Here is a 27,357-nt window from a genome sequence, read left to right on the forward strand (position 1 = left end):
TGTTTTAAATAGATAGTCTATTTCAAAGGGTGGCTTTAGCAGAATAGTTGTTTGGAGAATCATACTGGACTTTGATCTAGATACAGATTAAGTGGTACCTTAAACTGCTTTCCCAAAATTCAACATTTCTGTCTCTGGTATAGGCATAGGTTTTAATGGGAAGCCTCAGAATTATTTGTGCAGCTCCAGGGAGAGAACATTCTACAAGCAGCTAGGTTTCATTCTGGTTGACTCAATGACTGCTTGTGGGAACTTTGGCAATTAATTTCTCTGGGCCTCATGTCCCCCATCTATAAAGTGAGGGTGTTATGTTAGATTATCTCTGCACTCCTTTTGCATTCAGATATTTTGTGATGCCAAGTCACTTCAATTAATGCAAAAGAGCCCTTGTAGTTGTATTTAGCATTGTGGAAAGGCTCTGAACAGCCCGGCATTCATGCCATGTGGCCGGGCCAACCACAACCGCCCAACCAACTCCCATCTAATGCTCAGCATCTTGTCTCATACCAGAAAGACAAGAAAATATCCTATTCACATTGAAAAAAAAATGCATCTGTGCTAAGTCCACCTGATTCCACTTAACAGCCAGTAAGGGATGTCTGGGTTGGAAACTTGGTAGGATGCAGAATTGTTGTTAGAAAATCCTGACATCTGTCAATGACGCAAACAGAATGTTACCCTGACCTTCATCTTACACAAACGTACACACACACACACACAGATTTTGGGAAAATCTACTAAAAGGAATCATCAAATTTTTTTTTTTGAAGGATTCTAAAACCAGAGGGTCAATATTCATGTTTTAACTTGAAAGTGAGGTGAAATAAAATCATCCTGATGTTTCTAAAGGAAAGAGAAGGGCTGTCTTTACTCGCCAGAACTGGTACTAGGCTGTCTCTGATATTCACTTCCAGGCAGTTCTTTAAAATCAGAGCCAACTGGTAGACAAGGAATGGTGGAGTGTTTTGGGCAAGGAGAGGAGGTGGCAGGGTGCTGATGGCAGGAGGGAGGGGAAACTGATGAATGAGTAAAGGTATGACTGGACTATCACATCCAGAAAGCAGGTGAGATAGATCATTTTGGTTATTTATGCCAAGGGGAAGGGTTTGGGGGAAAATAGAGAAATAAAACTAACACTGTGAAAGAATTTTTCTTAAGTAAAACTTTCATAAACCTGTAAAAATTTGGTTCTCAGTCTTGGTTGAGATTCTTTTTGGTCTTCAACACCTACAACACATTCATTCTATGTACCCTACATAAGATCCCTCCACTTTAGAAGGCAAATGTATCATCTGATGACTTACAAATCCACTCCCCTTTCAGCATCACTTTAAATTTAAATAAGTTTAGTTGATTTATATCTATGAATACAAACACAAGATGCACGAGGTATGCGTACAGGCATACCTCCTGATTTCTTAAGCCTCAAATCAGAGACACAAATCAGTCTCTTAAAAGTCTCACTTCTTATGTAAATGATAACCCATGGAACCATGTTTCTATGTTAAAAAAATATGAATTATCAAGTGCTTTATATAGGTGGTTCTGTTATCTTTTGATACTTGAGTGTCCTTGCTGGGAGAAAGAGAGGAGGACGTGCCTTAAGTGTGCTGAGGCCACATCTACTGATGAGGACCAGCAGGCCTTACTTGTCCAATAAACAAGCAATGAGGTGGGAAGCAGATCTGGATCTCACCCTTCCCAACCTGCAAATGTGTTCTCCTTCATAAAATACTACCCAGTTGCTGACAGTTAGCCACAACATAATAGAGGATTTCATTAAGACTGCATTTTTCAATTTCAACTCACTGTGTAGATGTGACCAAGAGTTTTTGTAAATGCTACTTAAAAGGCTGATAGCATTATACAACAGTGCAAAACGTTACCCAAGGAGAAATGACTACTAAAGATCAAAAAGGGAATTATTGTATCCAATGGCTAGCAGAACTTTTGTAAACTGTATCAGCTAAGACAAAGAAATTCATTGCTCACTACCAGAAAGTAGGAGGTTTTCCTCTATCAGTTCCATTGGGTAAACCACTAATGTTCAAAATGTAAAAGTTAAAAACTTCACAAACATCTCATGATTTCTTTTCAGAGTATTCTTAGACAAGGCCTTTAAAGGAATTCCCTCACTAATTCAAGTACTCTTAAAAACCACATCTTCAAGTTGAAAGGGGACCATCCAAAGAGCCAGAGGGCTCTAATTTCTGAGAGTCGTTCTTCGTGATTTAGTAATGCCAAGGAGGTGAGAGAAGATGGGTAGTAAACAGATCCAGAATTTTCTAGGAAGACAATCTAAACAAGCTCAAGGAAAAGTCACTGAAAATGTCAGCCCAGCCAACAGAGAAAGGCTCAGGGAGCAGCAAAGGCATGGCATACACTTTTTCATCTATTCAGTCTGACCCTGGGCCCACTGCCATAATCTTTTTTAAGGTTAGTGGTGGGAAGGCTGCCGCCTGAATGTTTGCAGAGGTCTCCTAACATCCTCTGCTGAGGAACTTTAAACCTCAGGTACTATTTCAGAGGAAATGGACAGCACAAAACGCAGACAGAAAATCAGCCGCAGCAGACCCTGGATCTAAATAAGCTCCAGTAGCCTTTCTGAAACCACTTAAAGGCTGGGGTTGTTGGGGGCAATAGAGGGGCTGAACTGGTGTGTGTGTGTCTGTCTGTCTGTCAGTATGTATATGTTTCCCCAAATTGGATCTTTGCCCAAATATTTTAATCATGCAGCACAGAGAAAAGGCAGAAAGAAAAACATTTTTTAAAAAACTATTTAGCTAAGCAATTTAAAAATTCTTTGCAAAAAAAAAATAATAATAAAAAGAAAGACTTTAACAAAACTGCAGCTGTAGCAGGTCTGTGAGGGTAACTTAGTAAAATACTCAGTGGATGGCTGCAAACCTCTAATGGAAAGTTGTGTAAGTGGCTGAGGCCAAAGTAGGCATTAATTACAATGAAAAATCAGTTTAGAGTAGGCCACAACTAAATTGGAAGCTGGTCCTCTAGGTAAAACAAAGAAAGTGAACAGCAGCCTCAGATTTGATTACATGGCAATACAAGAAAAATGTGCTGTATGTTGTCTATTATTAAAGCTGCTTTGGGGCCCTGTGTTGGGTGCCTCAGGGATTTTAATAAAAAATTAGTAATAGGTCTGCTGCCCTGGCTCACTGTGGATTTTTGGAGTATTTGCGGGTTCAGTGCTGGTCCTGCAGCACAAATTAAGTCATTTCAGACAAGCAGCCTCAGAAAGTGTTATGTGATAGCAAAGTTCAAATACTGCACTTTGGCTCTAAAAGGACACAGCCCCCCACTGGATTCAGAGTTTCAAAGAAATAATAAAATTTCATCACAAGGAGAAGGAGGAAAATGAAAAGCTAAAAAAAGAGAAAAGAAAAGAAAGAAAAAGAAAAAAAGAAGCAACTGGTTGTTTTTTGTGTGTCTTTGATTTTGCTTGCCAAACACTAGTCCTGGTACATAAACTATATGAGTGCATAAAATATTGCCAACGATTGAGTTAATGGCAGTGAAGGCAACTGTTAACCTGGGATTTTCTCTCTCTCTCTTTTTTTTTTTTTTTTTTGTCTTACAAATGTTAACTCTATAACTCTTTTTATATTGATGTAGTGATATTAATAATATTGTCTTTATTACTAATATCACCACCGGGTCCATGGCACGACCATATATATCCTAGCCATGAAACATTAACAAAAGTTCACCCTGATTAAGAAATCAAGCCTATAAATCTACATTCTTTCAAAGATGAAAATGTCTGGGGCAAATTATTTCCTACAAGACAGTTACGTGAAAAGGATATTTCCCAGCTTTTTCTAGGTACACTATAGACCTGATGGCTAGCATCTGCCACCAGAGACAGTCCTGGTCTTAGAATCCTGATTCAATAAACTGTGGGTGCTTGGGTAGGGGGTGCACTTCCAACCTGGACCTTTGCCCAAGCATCTGAATAGGCTCACCAGGGAGCCAGAATGCAGAGTTGCTGTAAAAAGTATATAAGTATGTGCCTGTGTGAGCATGAGTGTGCCTGGTTGTGCGTGCGGTAGTGGAGGTGGGGGCTTTTAGTCAGAAAGAAAATGAACTTCTGTCCAAGTAATTTAAAAATTCTTTGCCATAGTCATTTTTTGAAAAATTGTAATAAATGAAGAAAAATCCCAATCCATGTCCTTACGGAATTTCCCTTTTCTAGCATCAAACAATATCTATCCAGTGTTAGGACCTGGCTAATCTGTTGGTAGAGGATGCAGTGGCATAACTCAACTGATTTCACGGGGTTCCAGGAAATCCCAAATTGGCCACAATCACCATCTTCCTCTACCTGATGACCAATACCTGAAATTATAAGCGTCAGAGAGCTACTCCTTTAGCTTAGTTCAAAATTGCCTACAAAATCTTCTTAAGACTCAATAAATAAATGAAGAAACAGAAAGCACAGGGAAAGAAGGAGGGCCTAGCTGGACAGGGAACTGGTCTAAGGAGACTGAAAATAAATTTCATCAAAGCCATAACTTCTCTAAGGGTCATCTTTGAGAGCCTCAGTCTCCATGGGATCATGGAATGGCCACCTTCTTTTGAGAACAGAAGTAGGAGAATGGAGAAGGTGCCCTTCAAATGGGAAAGCATCGTGATTTCAGTCCACAGGGACTACACAGACTTAAAATGCAATCGTGCCCCTCCACTCAGTCCTACAACAAATATCTGTTGAGCATCTACAAGGTGTCAGACATTGTTCAAGCTGTTGTGAAATAAGAAGTGAAAAAGACAGTTCCCTTAGTCATCATCCCCACATCTCAATGGCCAAAGACTCATAAAACTTCGCTCTTCCCCAGCTGTTGAAAAAGTGGAACCAAAAAGCAAAAAGAGGACAAAACAGAATAAAAGTATGAGCAACCGAAAAAAAAAAAAAAAAGATGGTAAAAGGGTCACAGTTTAGTTCAAGTATATAAAGACCTGATAATACTGACATTCATTCAAAGTTATCAACTGTAAGATAACAGGTAGCTTCAGTTCTTCCAGTATCGTATTTCTTTTCTGATTATATTTTTCAAAAAAAAAGCCTAGTGGCAATGATTAATGTTTTATACTCCAACAACAACACCTGTTTCAAAACAAACTGTATACCATCATCTTGTACTGATAATGCATTACATTTTCTTAAATATTTTCAAAGTAGGGGACTCAGTTTTTCAGAAGATGCATAATAATCTTGATAAGGATATTTCAAATGTATCTCTTCTTCAATAAATAGCAGGCTACTGAGTTAGGAAATATACATATATACATATATATTCATACATATATAAAGGAATCTCAGAATAAAAACCTCAGAATGGAAAAATCACATATTGAGATTTGAAGCAATGATAGACTACTTCTGTTTATACATATATATATTTAAAGACTATTTTTAAAGCTCATCCTTTCAAAGTGAAGACTTTTTTCAAAATTTGTTAGAAACAGAGGACCTTAAAGAAGTAAAACTTTCCAATGTGGGTATGTTTTCCCAGTGCTTATTATGACTCCTTTCTAGACCTATACCATCTGCACAAAACCTTAATGCAGGAGCTTGACTAAGTTTACAAGTATTTAAATAATAAATATTTATATATTCTCATACTATGCAATCATTTTTATGTGGAAGTCAAAAAATACTTATTGAAATTTAAATTGAATTCACTAAATCAATCCCTGGCTCCAGATGAGTTTGGAGAGAAATACATTTTTCTACCCAAGTGAAAAATTATAGAAATTTCTAGTGTAATTCGCTCCTCCAAAGAGTTCTAATTGTGAGGCTATAAAATTCAAGTGTTGAATATGTCATACGGGGAGGGACACATATACAGAATTCAAATCCTTGAATCTTCAGCCAGCCCCAAAAGGCAGAGACTGTGTCTATCTTAGGTCTTATTCAGACCGGAATTCCCATTACTCATGACAGTACCTAGTACTGCCCGTAAGCATTTGCTAACTGGCTGGCCAATGGCAATGTCAGAAATGTTTTGGTAACACTCACTAAACATGAAAAGATGCCCATTCTTAGCATTTAGGAACCTCAGGGTGTACACAAGGGCAATCTTTTTATGTCAAGTTTCCTCTTGAAAACAAGTCTTTGGAGTCAATGAGGGTGTGTGTGTGTGTGTGTGTGTGCGCATGCACGCGCGTGCGTGTGCACTTGTGCGTGTGTGTGTTTGTGTTTATCCTTCAGTTCAGTATTTAGGAATAAAGCACAGTCCCTCTCTTCATGACATCCATCATCCATCAGGTGAGACAGAACCCCACAACAACAGAATGTGTTAATGCAATAGAATGAGTAGAAATAAAGTCTAATGGAAGCACGGTAATGGCAAACTCCCCTCATTCTAGGGGATTCTACTACATCCTAAGGATGTCGTATTGGAGCTGGGCTAAACACTGAGGCTCAGCCCCAGCTGAAACTGCCAGTCGGGAGTCACTGGGAACCTTTACAAGCAGCTTCAGTAAAGAGGTTAAGGAGACATCACGGAGCAGGGGACTGACAGTGAAAAGAGTACATTTGTGAGTTATGAATACTTATTTTCAAAAGGTATCGTTGAAAAGGAAAAATTGAGGGAGGCTGGACATTTACACAAGGAAGATGTGTGGCCACCCAAACCCAAATTAAGGACACAAGAAAGAATGAGAGTACTCAGAGAAATGGTCCAGGATGCAGGCTGCAGTCTTCAGGAATTAGTTGAAAGGAGCTGCTATACCTTCTTCCAAACAAACAGGGAAGGAGTAAGAAAAGATAAAGATATAAATAAACTTGAAACTAAATGGAAATGGAAGTTGGAAGCACTGCTCCCTAATAAAAATAATATTAGCCACAACTGAAAATCTACTATGTTCTGAGTTCTTTATGTTGTCGTTTTTATGGCTGAATAGTATTCCATAGTAGCACATAATTGAAATTTCTTGACAAATTCTATGAAGTAAGTAAGGTTTTCAAAATAAGGAAATGAAAATTAGAAGGACTGTCAACTGGCCAAGGTCACACAGATGGTAAATGCTGGAGCCAGAATTCTAACCTAGCAAAGTCCAGAGTCCACTATTTTTCCACCATACCAAACTGTCATACATGACCATATAAGCTGCTCACTCAAAGAAAGAGGGCTAAAAACAGAATTGGTTGTTTAAAGAAGTAATAAAATAATGTCATCCCTTAGTATCTTCCAGGGATTGGTTCCAGGATCCCTGAGGACACCAAAATCCTCAAACGATTTAGTTCCTTATATGAAACGGTGTAGTATTTGCTTAAAATCTATGCACACCCATATATTTTAAACCAGCTCCTAATTATTTATAGTACCTAATACAATGTAAATGATATGTAAATGGTTATTGACATGCAGAAGATTCAAGTTTTGCTTTTCAGAACTTCCTGGAATTTTTTTTCTGAATATTCTCCATCCATAATCGGTTATATCCTCAGATGTGGAACTTGCAGACATGGAGGAGTAACTGTCTCAGAAAGGAACGGAAAGAAGTTAACTTGCCATTACAAAGTTATTTTCAGTAGTTTTAAAAGTTAAGCTGAGGTTGGAAATCATAAGTTTTTATCAATCAATGAATTCACAAGACTTCCTTCAACACTGGCAAGAAAAGAGAGAAGAGTATTTTGGTTGACCTGGACTTTGAAGGAGACAAAGTCAACAATAAACAAGGTGTGAGACACAATGTAGCTGAAATGATTGACTGGTGTGCCCAGGTCAGGTGGGAGAAAGTGATTATAAAAGGGAGATTAAGGATGAGTATAAAGATGAAAAGATCTGGATGGAAGTGAACTGACATGAAGGCATGGGAGGGACAAACTACAGACAGTGCCCAGAAAGGAAAAACTCAGAGTAACAGGTTAAAAGAGTTGAACAGCAGCATCATAATCCAAGCCATTCAGATGAGTTGCTAAAGGACTGACTGGAAGTGTGAGGAAATAACAGGAAAAAAGGACACCAAGGAAACTTATACCAGTAGCATTTTAGTACATTATCAAAGGGGAGTTTGAGAAGACCCAGGATATTGCAAGAGACTGGTTAGACAAGACCTATCGGAACAATATCCTAAAGGAAACTGAAGAAAATCCTTGAAGATCTGTAAGTACCAATGGGAAAAGATACATGGATGGTAGATGGATGATGGACAGAGAATAGGCATGTACTTCAGAGAAGCGCATTTGTTGACAACAACAAAAAATACCAAATACCAAACAAAATAAATACCAAAACAAATAAACCAATTATGCCACAAATTTGTTTGTTTCACAAAATGATATACCACTTTCACCTTAGAGGGTAAGTTGAGGACAATGAAAATTAAAAAGTAGCCAACTGAAAAAGAAAAACAGAGTAATAATGTTTTTCTTTACACAGTGGTATCATGTGATTTTTGTGTGATTTTTATTTTTGTCTTTGTAGTTGCTTATACCTCGCAAATATTCTATAATGAACATATATTACTTGCAATATGAAAAGGTAATATTTTAAGAAAAAATGTATTACATCACACTATAGGCATAAAAGACACTACAAATTAGAAGCATTCTGTGGGCTCTGTTGGAAGTTCTGGGAATTTTGTCATATACATATAAAATGCATATATGTATATATAATATACATACATGTGTATATATATATTGTTCTGTATACACACACACGTATACATATCTTCACATATGCACAAGTGTGTATGTGTATATATATGTGGTGTGCATATGCATGTGTGTATCTAGGTTTAAACATGGGTAAAGAGGACATGAACACACGTTACTCCCTAGGAAAAGAGTAATATTAAGTAATTTTATCCACTACCGTAACAACAATTAAAAGCTTTACCCTAAAATATTGAGCTAAATACCAGGATTTCTCTCTCAAATTCTGTGAGTGGTCAGCTTTCATTAAAGCTGAATGGTGTTTCCAGGAACATCCATGTTGCTGCAAATGGCGTTATGTTGTCATTTTATGGCTGAATAGTATTCCATTGCCTAATTGTAAAATGACTATAACTCAACAAAAAAAGTTTAAAAAAAAAAAAAGCTGAATGGTGTTAATAAGTAGCCCGATCTATCTGATATATCTAAATATAACTATTCCATTTGCCTCTTTTTTGATCTGCTCACTGCACATTGGGACTCTGTTCTCCTCTGTCTTTTGTAGGGGGTGCTGGGCAGTGGCCCATTCTACCGACTTTCTGCACGCTGCTCTCGGGAAAGGCGAGCTCAGGAACATGAGGGCATAAAGGATTCAGACACAGAATGAGTCCTCTCCTTATGGAAACAATTATGTGACAGATTCCACTTGGCTATAAGAAAGCTACAGAAGGGAAAAGAAGTTCCCTTTGTGGGAGGATCCCTGAAAACACAGCCTAGGAAAATTGTTCAGCACAGCTCAAGACACTCAGGCCCACAATGGGAGCCCTGATTAGTTTATTCAGATCTTCCAAGAAGAGAGAGTATTGTTTCTTCAATAGAGATTCTTCTGCATGTGCTAGTATCAGTAAACACTTTAATCAAGGCATGTGTTCTAAGTTAATAACTGACATGACATATATGATTTAAACCAAAGTAAATGATTTTGGACAGTAACACATTCAGGAGCTTGAAACAGGCACAGAGAACCAAACACAAACTCAAACTTTAGGAAAGTTAGGATCAGTATTAAATACGCCACAACATGCCACCAATCTCTATTCCCAGAGATGTTAACCCACAGAAAGTAAAGATTTTTAGATCTTCCCCAAACTGTTCTCATAAGGTTTTCTAGGGCTGTTTCTTCCAAAGTCAGACAAAAGGGAGGAAAAACTGAAAGAACTACTTCATAGGAAAGTCACCTTTAGCTGCATTTTCTAGTCTTGCTTGTCCACACTACCACACCCCCCAATTGTTCAGAGATAACGCGGGGGGGAAAAAACTTTGCAAAATCATTTGTTTGAAACTCTAATTTGTCCTGTATTCATTTGGTGTTCAGTTACACCAAAGCACCTGCTTTTATTACCGCCCCAACTACCGCTGATGAACAAAAAAGGGGCCTGAATTTCACGAGTCTGAGATTCTAACCTTCCTTAAATGTACACTAGAGACTCTAACCTTTCTTTAATGTACACTAACGGCCTCCTTAGTCAATATTTTCACAAACAGACAGTTGCAATTAATCCAGGTTTTACTTAAGCTAACAAATGGTTCTCCTTCACAACAGCAGTGTAAGCTGATTCACGAATTTGCTAATGTTCTCCAAGTTGCTGACGGAGCCCGCAGGTACACAGCAACTGGCGTGTAAGAAATAATATTTGGTCTTGGATAGTAAGAAATGTATCTGGTGTTTGTCCCCCGTTCCTGGCACAAAGCTCCTAAACCCCTTTCCTGAGTGATAGTGTCACCAGCAAAGCCCATTAACAATTCCCAGGAAATAAAAATGGAATCCGGGTAATAAAATAAAGTCTAACCTTTTTTTCTCCCCCTTTGTGCTTCGGCTAGTGTCACCTGCTCATTGCGCGTAGAGGCCTCGCGCCTGGCACTTCAGACCAGAGTTCCTAGTGCGACACAGCTGCGTCTGTCGCCTCACCTCAGCCGGGCTTGTGCAGCAGCGCGAGCGCCATTGAAGATGGCGGCGGCGGCGGGACGTGTGCAGAGGCGCTGCGCTCTGAAGCCGGGAACTGCGCAGCTGCGCCAGCCCCGCCAGAACTCGGCCCGCCCCGCTGCCCGAACACTAAAGCAGCCCCTCCAACGGCCAGCGTGTGCTCTACAGCGTGAGCTAGCACGTCTCCGTTCTGTGATCAAACAATAAAGCTTTCCTTCGTTTCTGAACCCAACTCACTCTCCTTCTATTGGCTCCAATGCCTTCTGGCAGAAGGACCCTTATCGGGGATGACTTTCGAGGGTCGGTAACAATAAGAGGGTCCCTGGTTACTCATAAGGTGCTTCTTTTGAGCACACCTGAGTTTATGCTAATGAGGTGACTTAGGGCGAGCCCCTGGGTAGCCTCAGGATATAGGTCGGTCAGCAGAGACCCAGTGACTAGAGGGTTAGAACTTTCAGCCCCATGCACTGAGCTCTGGGAAGGGAAAGGGGAGCTGGAGATGAAAGCTCTTTTAAAAACCCTTCAACCTACGAGACTGGATTAGCTTCCCGGTTGATGAAAGCATCCACATGCCAGGAGGGTGGCCCAGACCAGTTCATGGGGACAGAAGCCCCTGCGCTGGGGAACCTTCAGGACCTCACCCTCTGTACCTCTTTATCTGGCTATTCTTCCCTACCCTTTATAACATCCTTTATAATAAACTGGTAAACCTAAGCAAATGTTTCTCTGAGTTCTGTGAGCTGCTCTCACAGATTATTTAAACACAAGGAAGGGGTCGTGGGAACCTCTGATTTATAGCCAGTTGGTCAGGAGAATGGGTAACAACCTAGACCTGTGATCGGTGTCTGAAGTGAGGGCAGTCTGATGGGACTGAGCCCTTAGCCTGTGGGATCAGATGCTAACTCCAGGTAGGCAGTATCAGGACTGAGTTACATGTGTAGGACACCCACATGTGTCCCACCCGGGCATTGCTTGTTATGATTTTTCCACACACTGAAAGGGGAAATCATGAGAGAATATACCTCTCTACTTTTTAAAGTTAAAGTAAGAATTTCAGCATTTCCAAAGGCTTCTCTGTGCCACACGGAGGTTTGCCCCTGGTGGCTCCAGGTCTCGTGCTGGTAGTCACATCCTGGGGGCTGTGCTGCCTTTGTGCTCTGTTCTGGGGCATTCATGACCCTAGGTCTTCTGAGATAAAAACAATTCTCACCCTGCTTTACTTGTGCAGTGTTGAAGGCTGAGAGGACTTGCCAGTGCTTGAAAGAAACAGTTCTGATTTGGGAACCAGGAAAATTCAGGCCACACTTCCAGGACCACCATGGGGATTCAACCCAAAGGAAGAGTAGCTGCCCAGAATGGCACCCTGATCTAATTATGTTTCCCCATCCCCAGCCCTCTCCTTTTGTCCTAGAAGCACACTGGGATGAGTAACAAACTGCTTTATTCTGATTAAGCATAGTCATCTTTATTCTCATACTCTCCCTCAAAACCTTCTCCAACCTTAGATTAAGATACAGATATAAATGTTCCCCTCTATTCGAAAGGAGAGCGTTCCTATGAAACCTTTCGTAAGCCGAAATGACGGAAAGTAAAGAAGCAATTACCTTAGGACACATCTTGCTAACGGAAGCACGAAATAAATCAGCACAAAGCACAGATGCTCCCAGACACAGTTTAAAGCCATGGCGTCTGGATGCTGAGAAACTGAGAGAGTGGTTCCTGGGGAAGGAGCTTGGCGGTGCCACTCTTGCTGCTGCTGCTCAGGGTGCGAGCTGCCTCTACAATGGCTCACTGCAAATGCCGAAGACTATTACTGCTTTTTGCCTTTTCTCATAAAAGCAAAAATCCTCTTCGGATACCTTTTGGCTAGTGAAAACAGGTACTAATGTCGGTTGGTCTTTTGTAAAAGTGAAGTCATATACAGCAAACTTTGGAAAAGAAGGTGATACATGTATGGAGATAGAGGAGAAGATGGCAGTAGAGAGGGATGGGGACAGATAGATGACTAACCTGAGCCCAGGCCTGGGAATTAAGAGTTAGCAGCTGAACTGCCACTGGTTTGCTCTGTAGAACTGAGAGACCTGCCCATCAGGCTCTGGGGGGAAATAGATACCACAAAGGCAGTGGCCTGAGGTGGGCAAGACACACATATTTGAACCTGATCTATTCTATCTTTCTAGCTCCCAGTGCTTAATGTTTCCAGTGCTGAGAGGAAGCAGGAGATTCTAAAGCAGCCTCCTTCGTTGTAACGATTCCACAATAACTGATTAGATTTGACAGTGGGGGCAGGAAAACTGTCCCTACCCCCCCCCAAAAAAAAACCCTCAAATATTTGTGGTGATGTAGGAAAAAACAAAAACAAAACAAAGAAAAATACCCCTTGTTATTTTATTATGCTTTTTGTTTGCTGGTGGGCAGTAGGGGAGGAGGACAGGTGCTGTATAAATAAAACTAACATGTTTGAAATAAGTTAAGTATGGTAGGTCTGACTGTGTAGTGATCTTGTGACCTGCATTTGCAGTCTAGGTCTATTTTATCATGGCAAGCTTTGTCCTTTCTTCTGAACATTTCTGGTGTTTTTGGCATTGTTTTAAATCATTAGTCTAGGTCACCATTCTCCTAAACTTTACAATTCATTCATTCAATATTCATGACACAAATATTTATTGAGCATTTACTATTCCAGACACTATTCTAGGTACTTAGGGGTACATCAGTGTGAAAAAAAAAACCCACAGGTCCTTATCCTGTTAAAGCTCATGAGACAAAAGTGAACAGCAAAAAGAATAACTGAATAAATAAAACATAAATTACATAGTATGTTCAACAAGTTTGAAAAAATTAAAAATGCATCGGGGCATGGGGGATTAAGCGGGGTAGTAGGCAGTTGGAGGCTTAAACAGGGCACTTAGACTTCACTGAGAAAGCAAGCGCTGAAAAATGACTTGGAGGTGAGGAAGCTGAGTGAGCTAAGATGGGAGCACGCTTGCTATGCATTTACAGAGAAATTAGGGGGCACTGTGGTTGGAGCAGAATGATCAAGGGAAGGAAAAGTAGGAGATAAAATGAGAGCGTCATGAGCATCTATCACAAACTTTTGACATGACTGACCACGATTTAAAAGGTCCACTCTGGCTGCCAAGTTAGGAGTGAATGGAAGGAGGCAGGAGACCTGTTAGGATGCTAGTGAAACAGTGGAGGCAAGAGGTGATGGTGGCTCAGACCAAGGTGTCAATGGACGTGACCGAGTTGTGGCTAGTTATGAACGTATTCTGAAGGTAGAGCCAACAGCATTTCCTGACAGATTGGATGTGGTAAGAGAAAGAGAGGAGACAAGGATGATTACCAGGTTTCTGCCTTAAGCCCTGGGGGGCTATATACGTTGCCACTGATATTAGGAAAACTTTGAATAAAGCAACTGGAGGTGGGGGAGGCAGGTCAAAAGCTCCATTCTGGACATGCTGAATAAGAGATGTCTACTAGTATGTGGAGGCCTTGTCAGCAGTTGGACATAAGAGTTTGAAGTTCCAGAGGAAGAGGACCAGGCTAGAAATAAAATAAGGAATAGTGTGTTTCTATTTTTTTTTTTTTTTTTTTGCTTGACCACTCTTAACAGTTTGGAAAATTTATGTGTATAATTAGTATGTCACTACTCCAATTCCTTTATGTCAAGATTATTTAGAGAGAAGAGGGAGCGGGGGGAGAGAGGCAGAAGGATGGAAGGATGGAAGGAAGGCAGGAAGGAAGGAAGAGTGAAAGGGAGGGAGGGAGGGAGGCAAGAAAAGGGAGAAATTAATTGATTGATTATTGGGAGATTTACCATCCTAAGAATGTGGTATGTCCCAAATCTGCTTCAAACAGAGGGCACACTTTTGAACCATTAAATCAAATCCTAAAAACCCTTAATCCTATTTTCCCACAGATACATATCTTTCAACATTCCTCAGTCATTCCTAGTAGATCTCTGTTTGAAATGGCTCATAATATTCTAACTTGAAGTTCATCAGCCTCCAACCCTTCACATAATTAAATATTTAAATGCTCAGAAAAGTCCACATTTGTGAAGCAAGAATCGTTTTTCAGGGCAAACTGTCACCCTTAATTTCCCTGCTGGTAAAATAAGACTTACAGAGATCCGGTTTCTTCTGGTGCGTGTAAAATAGAATACCTCCCCCCACAGGCTGGGTTTTGGCATGCCCACTCCATTTCAGAAAAGCCACAAGAGGGAAGGGAAGAGGAAGGAAAGGGAACAGAGGCTCCAATCTTAATGGTCTCAGGTACGTTTTCCCAAGCTGATTACTGGCCCTTTTCTTTAATATCAACTGCTCTGTGTGAAACCAGAACAAGCCCAGAGCCTTCAGAGATGACCTGCAGCTCCAGCGATGGCCAGCATCAGACAGGCCCAGCTCAAGGTGACTTTCCATTGCTGATGAGCCCCTCGCCACCTGCCTTGCAAGGAGGGAGAGAGGCAGCCCCCTGCTCCCCTCAGTGACCCCTACCTGTGGGAAGTTAGTGTGTTTACATCTGCTTGAAAAAGGGTTAATCCATGGGGCTGAATTTGCATCTACCTTTTTTTCTCCTCTAAGACTCTTCATTTAATAACAGTAAGAGAGAGAGAACTTTTTCCCCTTTCATTTAATAACAGTAAGAGAGACAGCTTTTGTTTTGAGGACTTAAATACATGAGCAAGTGTGGACAAAGACAAAGAAAAGAGAGTGAGAGGGAAACTTCGGTACCAGGATTCAACAGAGCCTTGTCTCTGCTGTCTTCATCTGCATTAAATTGGTCATGACCTTCCAGGTGTCTTTAAGGTTGAAGTGTTTGCTGGACCATTTTGAGCTGAGCTGGCTGGTCCACGTGACCCTCCTGACATCAAGAAGCAGGCTTTTAAAAGAACACAGGCACCTTGTCAGGGCTCAGGGGTCACTAATAGCCTGCCTTGGGCCCTCCAATAGGTCATGTTCAGCTTCCTCGTCCAACACAAAGGGAAAGGCGAGGGAGGCTGAGGAGGGGAGGGGGATAATTATCATTCTGGTGTTTTGTTCCTCAGGACCCGAGTTATGCTCCATGTCACTGTGTTAATGTGCCTGCAACCAGGGAGACACATAATGCTCCTCTCAGCCCTGTTTATTAGCAAGATCCATTTGCAAAAGGCCCTTCTTTTGTGCCACAATATGAATGTGCTTTGATGGCAAATAATTACGGCCGTCCTTTTGACATGAAGATCCACAGGCTGCCCTAGTTAAGCCAGTAATTAGCCTGTCCTCCTTTTTTTTTTATATATTATTATTGAGAAACTACAAATTATCCTCATATGTGCACCGGCCATTGCTTTTCCTCCTTTCTGTGCTCCCGTTCTCTCCTACTCACTCTCTCCCGCTCACTCACTCGCTCTTTTCTCTCTCCCTCTCCCCGTCTCCCTCAGCACTTTGGATAAGCGGAATGCAGCTGCACAAAAGCAAGATAAAGCTCGACCATCAAGATGATGAACAATCTGCATGAAGAGCCTTCGAGAGGAACACAAAAGCTAGAGATGTGCAGTTGATGTAGGCCCGGACAGCTGAAGAATGCTGTGGTCTAAGGATGAATAGCCCTCATTTGTGAATATACAGATTTTCCACGATGAATAAAAACTGAGTGGAGGTCACAATAAATAAACTTTTTCCCCTCTTCTTCTTCAATAATAATTCAGGTTCCCGGCACCAAACAGCTGTAAATTGAAGGTTGGGCTTAGTTTTCTCAACTCTCAAAGGGGATAATTAAGCTAAGATCACATTGTTTGATATATTAGTGTAATGATGAGCTACTATATTCTGCTTGTTTCGAGTTATTTTAGTTTTTCTTTCACATTATCTTTTTTTTTAATTACATTTCAAATACATTTTAAATGTAGGAACAGCAGTTCTGAAACAGAGTTTGCCCTGTGTTTGGATCTATTTGAAATGTATTCATATAACATTTAATTAAAGCAGCAATATCCCCCTTTAGAAAATGCGTGGAGGTAGAAATATCTATATTATCTGACTAGTTCTGACACAATCTTGCCAAAAGGCTGACTCTTTTTCCTTATTGGTGCAAGATAACTAGACCATCATTAACCTCCTGAAGCATCGCTGTCAGTATTTCTTGTGTTATAAAATCTGGATTTGGGAAGATTTTCATAATTTTGCTCAAGATCACTGAGAAGGCAAAGATCAGTTCTAAAACATGCTCAGCTTAAAAGATTTCTGAAAACCAGAATCTGCAAGGCTACACTATTTAAAGGAACTCAGCCAAGGGAGATGCTTCAGATGGTGTCTCTATGCTCTTTATAACACCCTCTCCTATTTGTGAAGTCTTGACAATAAAAAGGCCCCAAAATTGTTTTGCATCTTATTTATGGAGGTTACATTGTCATTTTCTTCCAAAATTTCTGAGCTGAAAATATATGGGAAAATCTGATTATCTGTATCAAATAAATAAGAGAAACATTACATTTCTAGCAACCATTTTCTGCCATTTTGGGGGTACTTATAAAATATTCTTCATTTCAAAAGCAGTTTGGTGGAATTTTTTCATTCATTTGATTGGTTGGTAAGTTGATTATTATTCCTCGGAGTTTTTCTATTCTCTCCAATTAGTCCCAATCCAGAGTGGTTCTACCATATCCACATTCAGGAGGGTCTCCAGATTTGAAGCAGGTATGGAAAACAGTTTATGAGCACAAACACTGAGAAGCATAGAGAAGTACGGAGAACTCACCCTCAACTCCATTATGATCTAAGCCCCATGAGAGAAGAGAAACTTCTTAAAGGTCCTAACCCTGGAGACCTGTAATTCAAGGACAGCCCACTGACTGCATGATGGAAAACCACCTTTACTCATGGCTCCTCAGGTCTACTCAGCGGAACTCTAGGGAAAAGCAAGCAATTAAACATCCTGTCTGTGTGGGCAACAGGAGAAAGCAAGGGCAAGAAAAAATAAGCCTGGAGCAACCCCAGACAGGAGAGTCTGAGCTCAAACACAGAATGTGCTTGAGAATCTTCAGACTCATGGAGCTTGTTTCTGCTTTGTATGTCAATAAGCCAGGTAGAGACAAAAGAAATCAGGCAGTGGGCCTCAAACAAAGACAGCCATTGCCCTCTCTGTTTGCTGCCCTCTTAGGTCTGCTTTGAAAAGGACCATTGCATCTATTTGGAAATGTTAGAGGTTCCAAGGACGCTCGGTTTAGGAGTTCATTTGGGCCAAATGTGAAATATCTTAATAAAGTTTTAAGTACTGGGGGCAGATCAGGTCTGATATCATGTGCAGGCCTGTCTAAAAACTCAGCTAATTAGCATTTTTCTCACTGCTATCCTTAAGGCTTATTCATTCCACCTACAATTTATTGAAAGTTTCCTATATTCTTGGCAATTTTCCAGGCTGTCAAATCTAGCAGAGAAACAAAACGGGTCATGTTCCTGCTTTCATGGAACTTACATTTCAGTGGGAGGAGATAGACAGTAAACAAATAAGTGAATAAAATAGAGCATACAGAGGTAGTGATATACAGTGCAAAGAAATATGAGGAGGAGGATGTGGAGGAAGTAGATGCACTTTACCTAGGCCGGTCAGAGAAGGCCTACCCGGTAAGGTGACACTTATTTAGACAATTGAAGGAAGTGAGCGAGAGAGCCATGCAGCTTTAAGGGGAAAGACTTCACCAGATAAAGGGAGTCCTAGGTCAAAGGCCCTGAAGCAAGAGTGTGTTTGGGATGTGCCCCATCAGCAAGAAGGGGACAAGGATGAGGAGGAAGCATGGAGTTGAAGGGGAGATGAGGCGTGAGACAATAGGTGAAGAGCTAAATTCATGCAGGACATACCATCATGAAGCTAAAAGAAAATCTTGGCACTTTACTCACTCTGGACATTTAGGTAATTTGCTTCTAATAAAGTTTACACATGTGAGATACCGAAAGCAATTCCAAGGTGATGGGGGATTGACTGACTCACTGTGGCTTCCTGTTATGAAATGGTGTGTGTTGATTAGCAAAAATACGGTACAATTAAAAATGCCTACTGCAGACACAAATAATACTCTCCCTCGAAGAAGAAGAATGAGGAGGAGGAGGAGAAGGAGAAGAAGAAAACAGGCAAATAATTTAAACAGAGACTTCACAAAGAAGATATACGGGTGGCCATGAAACACATGAGAAGTTGCTCCACATTATTAGCCATTAGGAAAATGTAAATTAAAACCATGAGGTACTATTACACACCTATTACAATTGCTCAATTATAAAATATAAACTTAAACATATACTTACCATATGCCCCAGTGATCCCTCACCCAAGGGAATTCACACCCATGTCTTCAAACATGAATATACATAAACCTATGTGCAAATATTTAGAGCACTTTCATTTACAATCATTAAAAGCTAGAAACCACCCAAATGTCCATTAAGTGATGATGGATAAATAAATCACAATATGTTCATACAATGGAATTCTCAACAGTAAAAAGGAATGAGTACTACTATAAGAAACAATATAGATGAAACTCAAAAGTATTTTGCTAAGTGAAAGGAGCCAGACTCAAAAGGACACATATTGTGTGATTCATTCTCAAAAGGGCAAAATTACAGGGCCAATAATAAGATCAGAGATTTTCAGAGACAGAGATGGGGAGAGACAAATTGGCTATAAAGGAGAATGAGAAAAATTTTGGAATTATGGAAATACTCTCTATCTTAATGTGATAAAGGTTTTACATTACAGAAGTTTGTCAAAATTCATAGAACTGTATACCTAAATAAGCGAATTTTATTATATGTAAAATATATCTCAAAAAATGCTTACTGCAATGTTGATACATTCTTAGATGAGAACAGGAATCTAAAGATGATAGTTTTTTTTAAAAAGTTAATTTTAGTGCTATCTTCCCTACTGAAGGAATAGTTAATTTAAGTAAGCTATCTCCACTGATAGTCTAATCTCAGTGTTGTATGGGAAAGCAGTATTTTCATGGGGCTGTGGACAGGGAAAAGAACAGAGATTCACACTCCGAGTAGAACTACACATTTCAAAACTATCTCTAGTCCATATATTGCTCCCATTTTGCAAATGTTGATGCCCAGATATTTCACCCCACTTATGCAAGGCAGCACTCTCCACTCCCTCACCATCACAGTCTCTTGAACAATCTAGTAAACTTGTGAAAATACACACTGTCTCTTTGCCCAGATTTCCCCCCACATTCCCCCAATATATCAAAGACCCAGAATCAATCCAGGTACTTATTAAGTACCTATTATTTGCAATACACTTAAGCAGATTAGACAAATGCAATGCCTACTCTTAAAAGCTCAGAATTCAATTAGGTAGGGGAAATATATATATATATATAAAAATATATATATACATATATATATATATATATATATAAAGATAAGCTAAAAATGTAGGCCAGTATACAGAAAGTGTCAATTGGTGCAAGCAATTGCTGTCATTTAAAACAGAAAACTTCCACCTAAAAAAATTAATGTTTATTCTTACCATTCATTTAAAGCCTATTGTCTGCCAACTACTTTACATGCATCATTCCACTTAATCTTCTCAACAACTCTGAAACTTGAGTTTGTTACCCGTTTACAAATGAGGAACTGGAAACTCAAAGGAAATGAGTACCTTATCCATGGCCCCTCAGCCATGAATGAGCCGGAATGTGAATGCAGGTTGTATCTGTCTGATGGCAAAGCCCGTGGGTTTTCCACTCTCCTCAGCTGAGCTGGTTGAGGACTAGTCATGAAAGTGGTAGAATTCAGCTAGACTTTACAGGGCATAGAATTCTACAGAGGCAACAATGAGATCAGGTGTGATGGAAAACCCAAGAACTGTTAAGAGGAAAATGAAAGCAACAGAAGTACAATGTCTACTTTGCAAATATTGTTGATTACATCCAGCATGTATGAGCTCTTAAGTATTTTATCGTGAGTTTAGTGAGTACATAGCTCCCTCCTTTTTATTTATATCTAGCCTCTAAATCAGGTCAAAGCATTTCAAAAATAGAGACCTCTCCTACTAAAATGAGTTTCCATGGTAGGAATTTCCTTTGGGTGCTGCTGGTGGAGAATTCATTCAAGTTGGCTTAGGTGAGTTATTCTCTACTATGAACCTCTTGGCTAGCTCTAAGAAGACGGAGAAATGCAATAAGACCCACCACAATCCACAAATAAAAATACTCACACTCTTTTATCCCTGAGTTATAGCTTTAAGATTAGACATTTAAAATCAGAATTATCTAATGCAACCTAAGGCCCCTTCCTGAAGGGTCATAATTCTTGTTTTGCACAAACAGAAGGGCTGTCTTTCACACACCCTCCCCGCAACCCCTATCTCAGTCTTCTGATGCTCAGATAGCACTGGGGTAGGCAGTGAAAATTTCCGAAACAGATGTATATTGAATCTCAGTGAAAAATAATTTTAAAAATAGGCACTTTGGAGCAATCTTATTTTTAAAAAAATTAAAAAATAGTAAATAATTTCATCTTTGTGGAATATAAGGTCTCTGTTGCAATTACTCAACTCTGTGTAGTAACACAAAAGCAGCCATAGATAATACTTAAATGAATGGGTGTGGCTACATTCCAGTAAAACTTTATTTACAAAAGCAGGAATCTTCTGCTCCAGACTGAGTAGGCATTCTTGGAGCAGCTGACCTGCCAAGTGGGTCGACAGGAATTCTGAGAGTTGAAGGTTGCTACCCACTATTTCAGCTCACAGACCAGACATGCCACCTACCCATCCTTATCCACCACGTCCTCCATTCCCAGTTTGGTCTTTTCACTTGTCCAGCACTTAAACTGCTCATAGACTTCTATTGGCAATTGTGGCAAAGGCAGTGGATTTATTAACTCTTTTTCTTCACTCAATATCCTCATTTATAAGAAGGTATTTTCTGGAGAACACAAGGCAAAATCAATAACCAGAATGGGGAGATGCACAAAGTTAGTTACTCTGTTCTCTTTAGTCCCCCACATCATGTGGAATCATTTCTTTCTCTCTCTCTCCTCCCTTCTCCACAATTGGATTTTCATTTCCCTCTGATCCAAAACAAAATAGTTTGCTGGCCCTACATTAAATACATGGTTCAGTTGACTACAGTCAGGTTAAGGCAGAATTACTATCCGTTCATTATGAACAGGCAGGAAAGCAAGACTCAAATCTAACAAGAAGGCTCTCTTCTCCATTCAAACCCCAAGGCTGACCAAAGACATCATCAGTCAGCAACTGATTTTAAAATTCTCTTAAAAATGTTTTACTAGTTCACTTTACTTGGCATTTTTATCACTATTTGTATCTGTAAAGTAGTGATATAATTAGTAAAGCTATTAATGTTTCTTATGCTTAGTATTACAAATGCTATAAATCTAGCTTATAGCAAAATAAATAATGATGATAACACTGTCAAGCATCGATATAATTGCTGGACAGCTTTGTGTAAACCAAATAAGTATTAGCCCTGTTAAACAGCTTAATGTAGGTCACTTAGCCACCCTCTCCTTGAACCATTCTTGCAGCCCAGAAGGAACCATTGAGTAAAAACTCCACAACTGTCCTATGTTTCACAGCACAGGACAGCACAGGAGGCCCAAGCCTCCAGAATGGTCCTCCATATATTGCTTCAATAGAAAAAGAGGAACCCTTTAACAAAACAGAATAAACATGATGAAATCCTCCATCTACTCTATGGCTAACCAAAAGTGTGCCAAGTCTCTGAACTCTCAGTTATGTGTATCTGAACTTTTTGGGGGCTGTTAACATTTTCCTCTCTGCAAGAGGAAGGATTCCTTCTGACCAACACAGAATCCTACCTTTTAGCAAGGTTTCCCTAAACAAAAGGCCACAAATCTGAGGTCAAAACCCTTTTGTTTCACCATCTGGTTTATACCCCACTACCCACTTGCACACAAAGGCAGGGAAAGAAATCTTATCTATAAGCTCTTCCTAGCATTCCTGCTTTCACTAACCAGAGAGGATTAAAATGAACAGCCCTGCACACTGGTCCTGAGTAATGGGCCTTCAAAAACCAAAGTATTAGACAAATATATCAGCTATGAGATATAATACCAAGGGCTAGTTCCACAGTATCAGCATTTTTAACTTTCATTCTAAAGTGACTGGATGATAAGAGGGTACAATTCATATTTGGAATTCAGGCTGAGAGGATCTTTTTAATAAAACTGTTTTCACTATGTAGCTATATATCATTTCTTACCAAAATGCAAAACAATGCACAGGTCTTTTTCTTTTCCCTCTCTCTCTCCCTCTCTCCCAAACATCCATAATGATAGATTCCCACTGTATTTTTTTCTTTCCTTGGATGAATTTTTCAAGCCAAACTTCCGTTGCCGCTGTTGTTGACAGCACCGAAAGGTTTCAGGGAAATCTTTTTCACTCAAAGGGCAGCGTGCAGACCCAGACAGAGAAGGAAAGGGAGTTGTTTGGGTGAATGATGAGGGCTGAGCCGGAGCCTCCCATGGTGGCATGCATGAGGCCAGATGGATAGGACAGAACTTTGTGTGTTCAAAACGCAGCCTCTCTTCCTGTTATCCTTGGCCTGTCGTGCCGGCCTCTAATGAGTGGACATGCGTGACCATTCATTAGCATCCTTCTGGCACTTCATATTTGCAGTGCACATTACAGAATGCCTTTGTTGACCTCCCGCCATTCTTTGTGAGATCTTTCACCACTGATTCGCTCTTACAGAGCAGACCATGTTCAAGGGGCTTAGGAGTGAATGAGCAAAATTAAGAACAGGAAAATTACAGAGTTTTGGGTGCAGTTGTAACAAGGACATCAAAGGATCCTTAGGATATGCCTGGGCTCCTTGCTGGAAACTTTACTTTCCGGAGTTTCACTTACTTGCTTTTTATATCTGTCACCTGTGACTTAATCCAAACCCTTCTTGAACCTCATCATTGTTAGACTTATTACCTGATAGCAAGACTCTGTTTTGTTTTCTTCGTGAAATCATTTTTCCCTCTTATCTTCTGAGAACTGGTCCTTTTACATTTCAACATGCAGCCGGTCTTCCTGTCACGGGTGGTGAAGAACACATGTTCACCCTCCAAGACCTTATGCATTTGACAGATCGTATTCTCTCTGGTTTGGTTTTTCTGGAACCGAGTCTCTCTCTAAAACTCTGTACATCCACAGAGTATGCCCCTTGGTAGCTTTAGTCACCTTTTCTCAGTTTTATTCTACCGCACACACTGTGTTGATAATCTGATGTCAGAATTGGACACAGCACTTTTTTATAACTCCATCATTATTCCTCCTGTTTCCAGTGATTGAAAGGCAAGGCGCAGAGAGTGAAAAAATGATGGTAGATTTCAGAGCAAAAATAACAGCTGAGCTCAGAGAGAGCTCTGGGTGAATCTTTGTCGACTGCACGATCTCACCAACCTAAAGGAGGAAACCCATTTCTAAAAACTGTCAGAGAGTAACTTCTTACTTGTCTCAAACTTCTTCCTCAAAGGAGCTATGGAAACGAAGGACAGACCCTAGGGGGAGGACCAGACAGAGACCAGCCCAGGAACGTCCTTGCAAATGCATGGCACCCTCAGAAGCTACTGGACCTCCTGGCAGAGGAACTCACAGACCCCGCATTCCAACTGCCAACCCCATCTAAACGGCTGGCCCAGGTTCAGGAAGATTCCCTTGGTCACAACACAGTTTACTGCGTGCCTACTACCTGCATTTTTTTTTTTTTTCATTTTGAAATAATTTCAGACTTCAAAATGTTATAACATTGGCATACAGAATTCATACACTTTTCACTCAAGATTCCTCAACTATTAACATCTTACATAACCATCATACAATGATCTAAATCATAACATTAACATTGAAAAATGTTATAATTGGATGAAGACCATATTCAAAATTTGTCAACTGTCCCATTTAGATCCCTTTTTATCTGCTCCAGTATCTAATCCTGGATCAGCTAGACAGTTCCTCAATCTGTCTTTTATCTCTCAAGACCTTGATAGTTTTAAAGAGTACAGGTCAGTTACTTTTTTAAACGTCCCCCAGTGTGGTTTGGTCTGAGACTTCCTCAAGATTAAGCTCAGGCAAAAGTATCACAAATGTGGCGTGTCCTTCTCAGTGCCTCACTTCAGGAGTCACATGATTTAGGTCTGCCCCTCTATTATTAGATACTACATATCATGATTTATTATGTTGATAACTTTGATCACATGATAAAGGTAGTATTTGTCAGGCTTCTCCAGTATAAAATTACTATTTTTCCCTTTATAACTTATATGTATCTCGGGGAGATTCTTAGAGATGGGAAACATTCTGTTTTCATCATACATTCACATACTAATTTTAGCATCCTTTACAGATTTTTTCATATGCCAGCATTTTGCTAAACATTTTTCATGCATTATTTCATGTAATCCTTATTGAGGAATCTGAAGTTCAGAGTGATGAAGCAACTCAACCGAGGACATCCAGCTACTAAGTGACAGAGCCAGGCTTCGGACCACAGTCTGACGCTACTCCTCTTACAAATGGGAGGCGAGCCAGACCAGGGTCTAAAGTCTCCACTACTCATGGCCCCCGGGCTACCCTGTTCTGCTACCATGAGGGTATCGTTACTTAAAAGCATAAAAGTACACATGCCAATGGTACAAGTTTTGACATGCTGGTCCAACACAGAAAGTGGGAAGGATGTTGTAGGGGGAACAGAGGATGTTACATTCAGTTCAGCTGGAATTGACGTATTTATTGTTATTTTCTTTCTTCCTTTTTAAATATTTTTTCTTTTAAATTTAAGTATAATCCTTTAGTCAGCATTGTGCAAAGCAAGTTAATAGAAAGAGCCCAATCCTTAGGAGTCTAACACTTAAATAAATCAAGTCCCCTGGGTTATGACATCAGGCACATCCACACTAGCAGACAGACCCTAAGAAGGAATTAGAGATCTCCAATGTCTAAGACGGGTATGTCCTGAGGCCCAGTGGATAATGTCTTGAGAGAGATCTTAGTCACTGAGTGCTTAATAAATTTAAGGCCACAAAAAAACTCTTCTCATTAAATAATGCCAGTTTATGGAATTTTATTGAGTTCATAAGTTCTGTGAGGGCAGATATCGTGTCTGTCTTGTCCATCAGTGTGTCCTCCAGACTTTGCACAGTGCCTGACTCATAGAGTTCAATAATATTTATTGCACTGAATGTTCTGGTCAAAGTATAATGCTTTGAAGTGTGTTCTAGGCAGAATATATGGTAATAATGAGGGTTCTGAGGAAACTGGGGAGGGTCTGAGGAGGGACTCCACCTTATGAATATATTTCTAAAAATGGATGCACTGGCCCCAGTACTAATAAACATTCCATCTTGCTTTGAATCTATACACTCTCATGTAGCTGGTCTTTAAGAAAAATGAGCTGGCCAGGGTGACAGTCTGTTGTTGCTGTTTTGTTTTGGGTAAAGTTATCCTGTTTATGAGCCACCAACACTGACATAGGAACCAACACCCTACTTCCTTGAAACATTTCTATCATCACACCCCAGCCATCCCATATTAGTCATATTCTTCCAGTTACAAGTTATAGAACCTGACTCAAACTCGCAGACGTAAAAGAAATTATCAGCCTACACAACTGGCTTCAGACGCGGCTAGAGATGGAAGTTCAAATGATCACCAGAGGGTGTCTGTTTCTTTTGCCATCTCTTAGCTCTGCTTATCTCTGTTCAGCTCCAACTTGTTCTCTTCACAGGGTGTCAGGAGGGCTGCTAGCAGCCCCTCACTCACACAACTTCAGCCTAGCAAGCCCAGAGGAAAGAGTGAGCCTTCCCTACAGCTCTGTCCAGAAAGTCTCAGGAGGACTATGATTGGCCAGATGCAGTCAGGCGTCCTTCCTTGAGCCAATCAGTGCAGCCATGGTGGTGAGATTGAAGAGGCCTCAGTCCCATGCCCAGCCCTGGGGTAGGGGCAGCCCAGTTGAACCAATCAAGTGAAATGGATTTTTTCCTATGGTAAAAAGAATGTTACCAGAAGTAAGTCGGGAGAAGTAATCATCAACAGTCAAAAATATCAGATGCCCATTACAGTCTACACTTAACAGAAGCTGAGAATTGAGTGCCTCTGGTCTCATCAGCCTTTATTGACCTGTCCTGGCACCACAGATACTTTCTTCTCTGACCCCCACTGGTGTTAACTCTCTAGTCATGTACTGTCCCGCACAGCTCCATAACTAGGTGGGACATCGCTAATAAGGTGACAAGTTCCTGGAGAACAGAAGTCTTGGGTTACTCGCCCCATGCAATGCTCCTTTGATCCTGGCACAGTACACAAACAGACACTCCACAATGACTGTTAAATTTTCAAACCCAAAACTTCTGCTATCACATGAGCTCATCTCTAGCCTCCTTATTGACCATCTGAAATTTAGTCCACTTTGGGCTTCTTTGCATGGTGGGCATCTGGACCCAAAACATCACGGCAGGCAAGGATCTCTTTCAGTTTTGAATCATGATAAAAAAAGAGACCCGTGCAAGTACTTCAGACCAAGATTTTGCCAGGCCCCCAAAAGTCATTTTAAAAGTTAGCAAAGACTTTCAGTACTGGAAAGCTTAGAAGAAATTCTAAATGAGATTTTAGACCCTGCCACTGATAGAGGAGGAGCTGCCATGTGAAAAGTGAGAAAAAAGATACAAAAATCCCTGGGAGTTGTAATGCCAGCCCCCCTTCTGCCTCCCACCCCGGCAGTTGGCTTCCA

The sequence above is a fragment of the Camelus ferus genome, chromosome 15 (genome assembly GCF_009834535.1).
Source record: "Camelus ferus isolate YT-003-E chromosome 15, BCGSAC_Cfer_1.0, whole genome shotgun sequence".
Classification (NCBI taxonomy): domain Eukaryota; kingdom Metazoa; phylum Chordata; class Mammalia; order Artiodactyla; family Camelidae; genus Camelus; species Camelus ferus.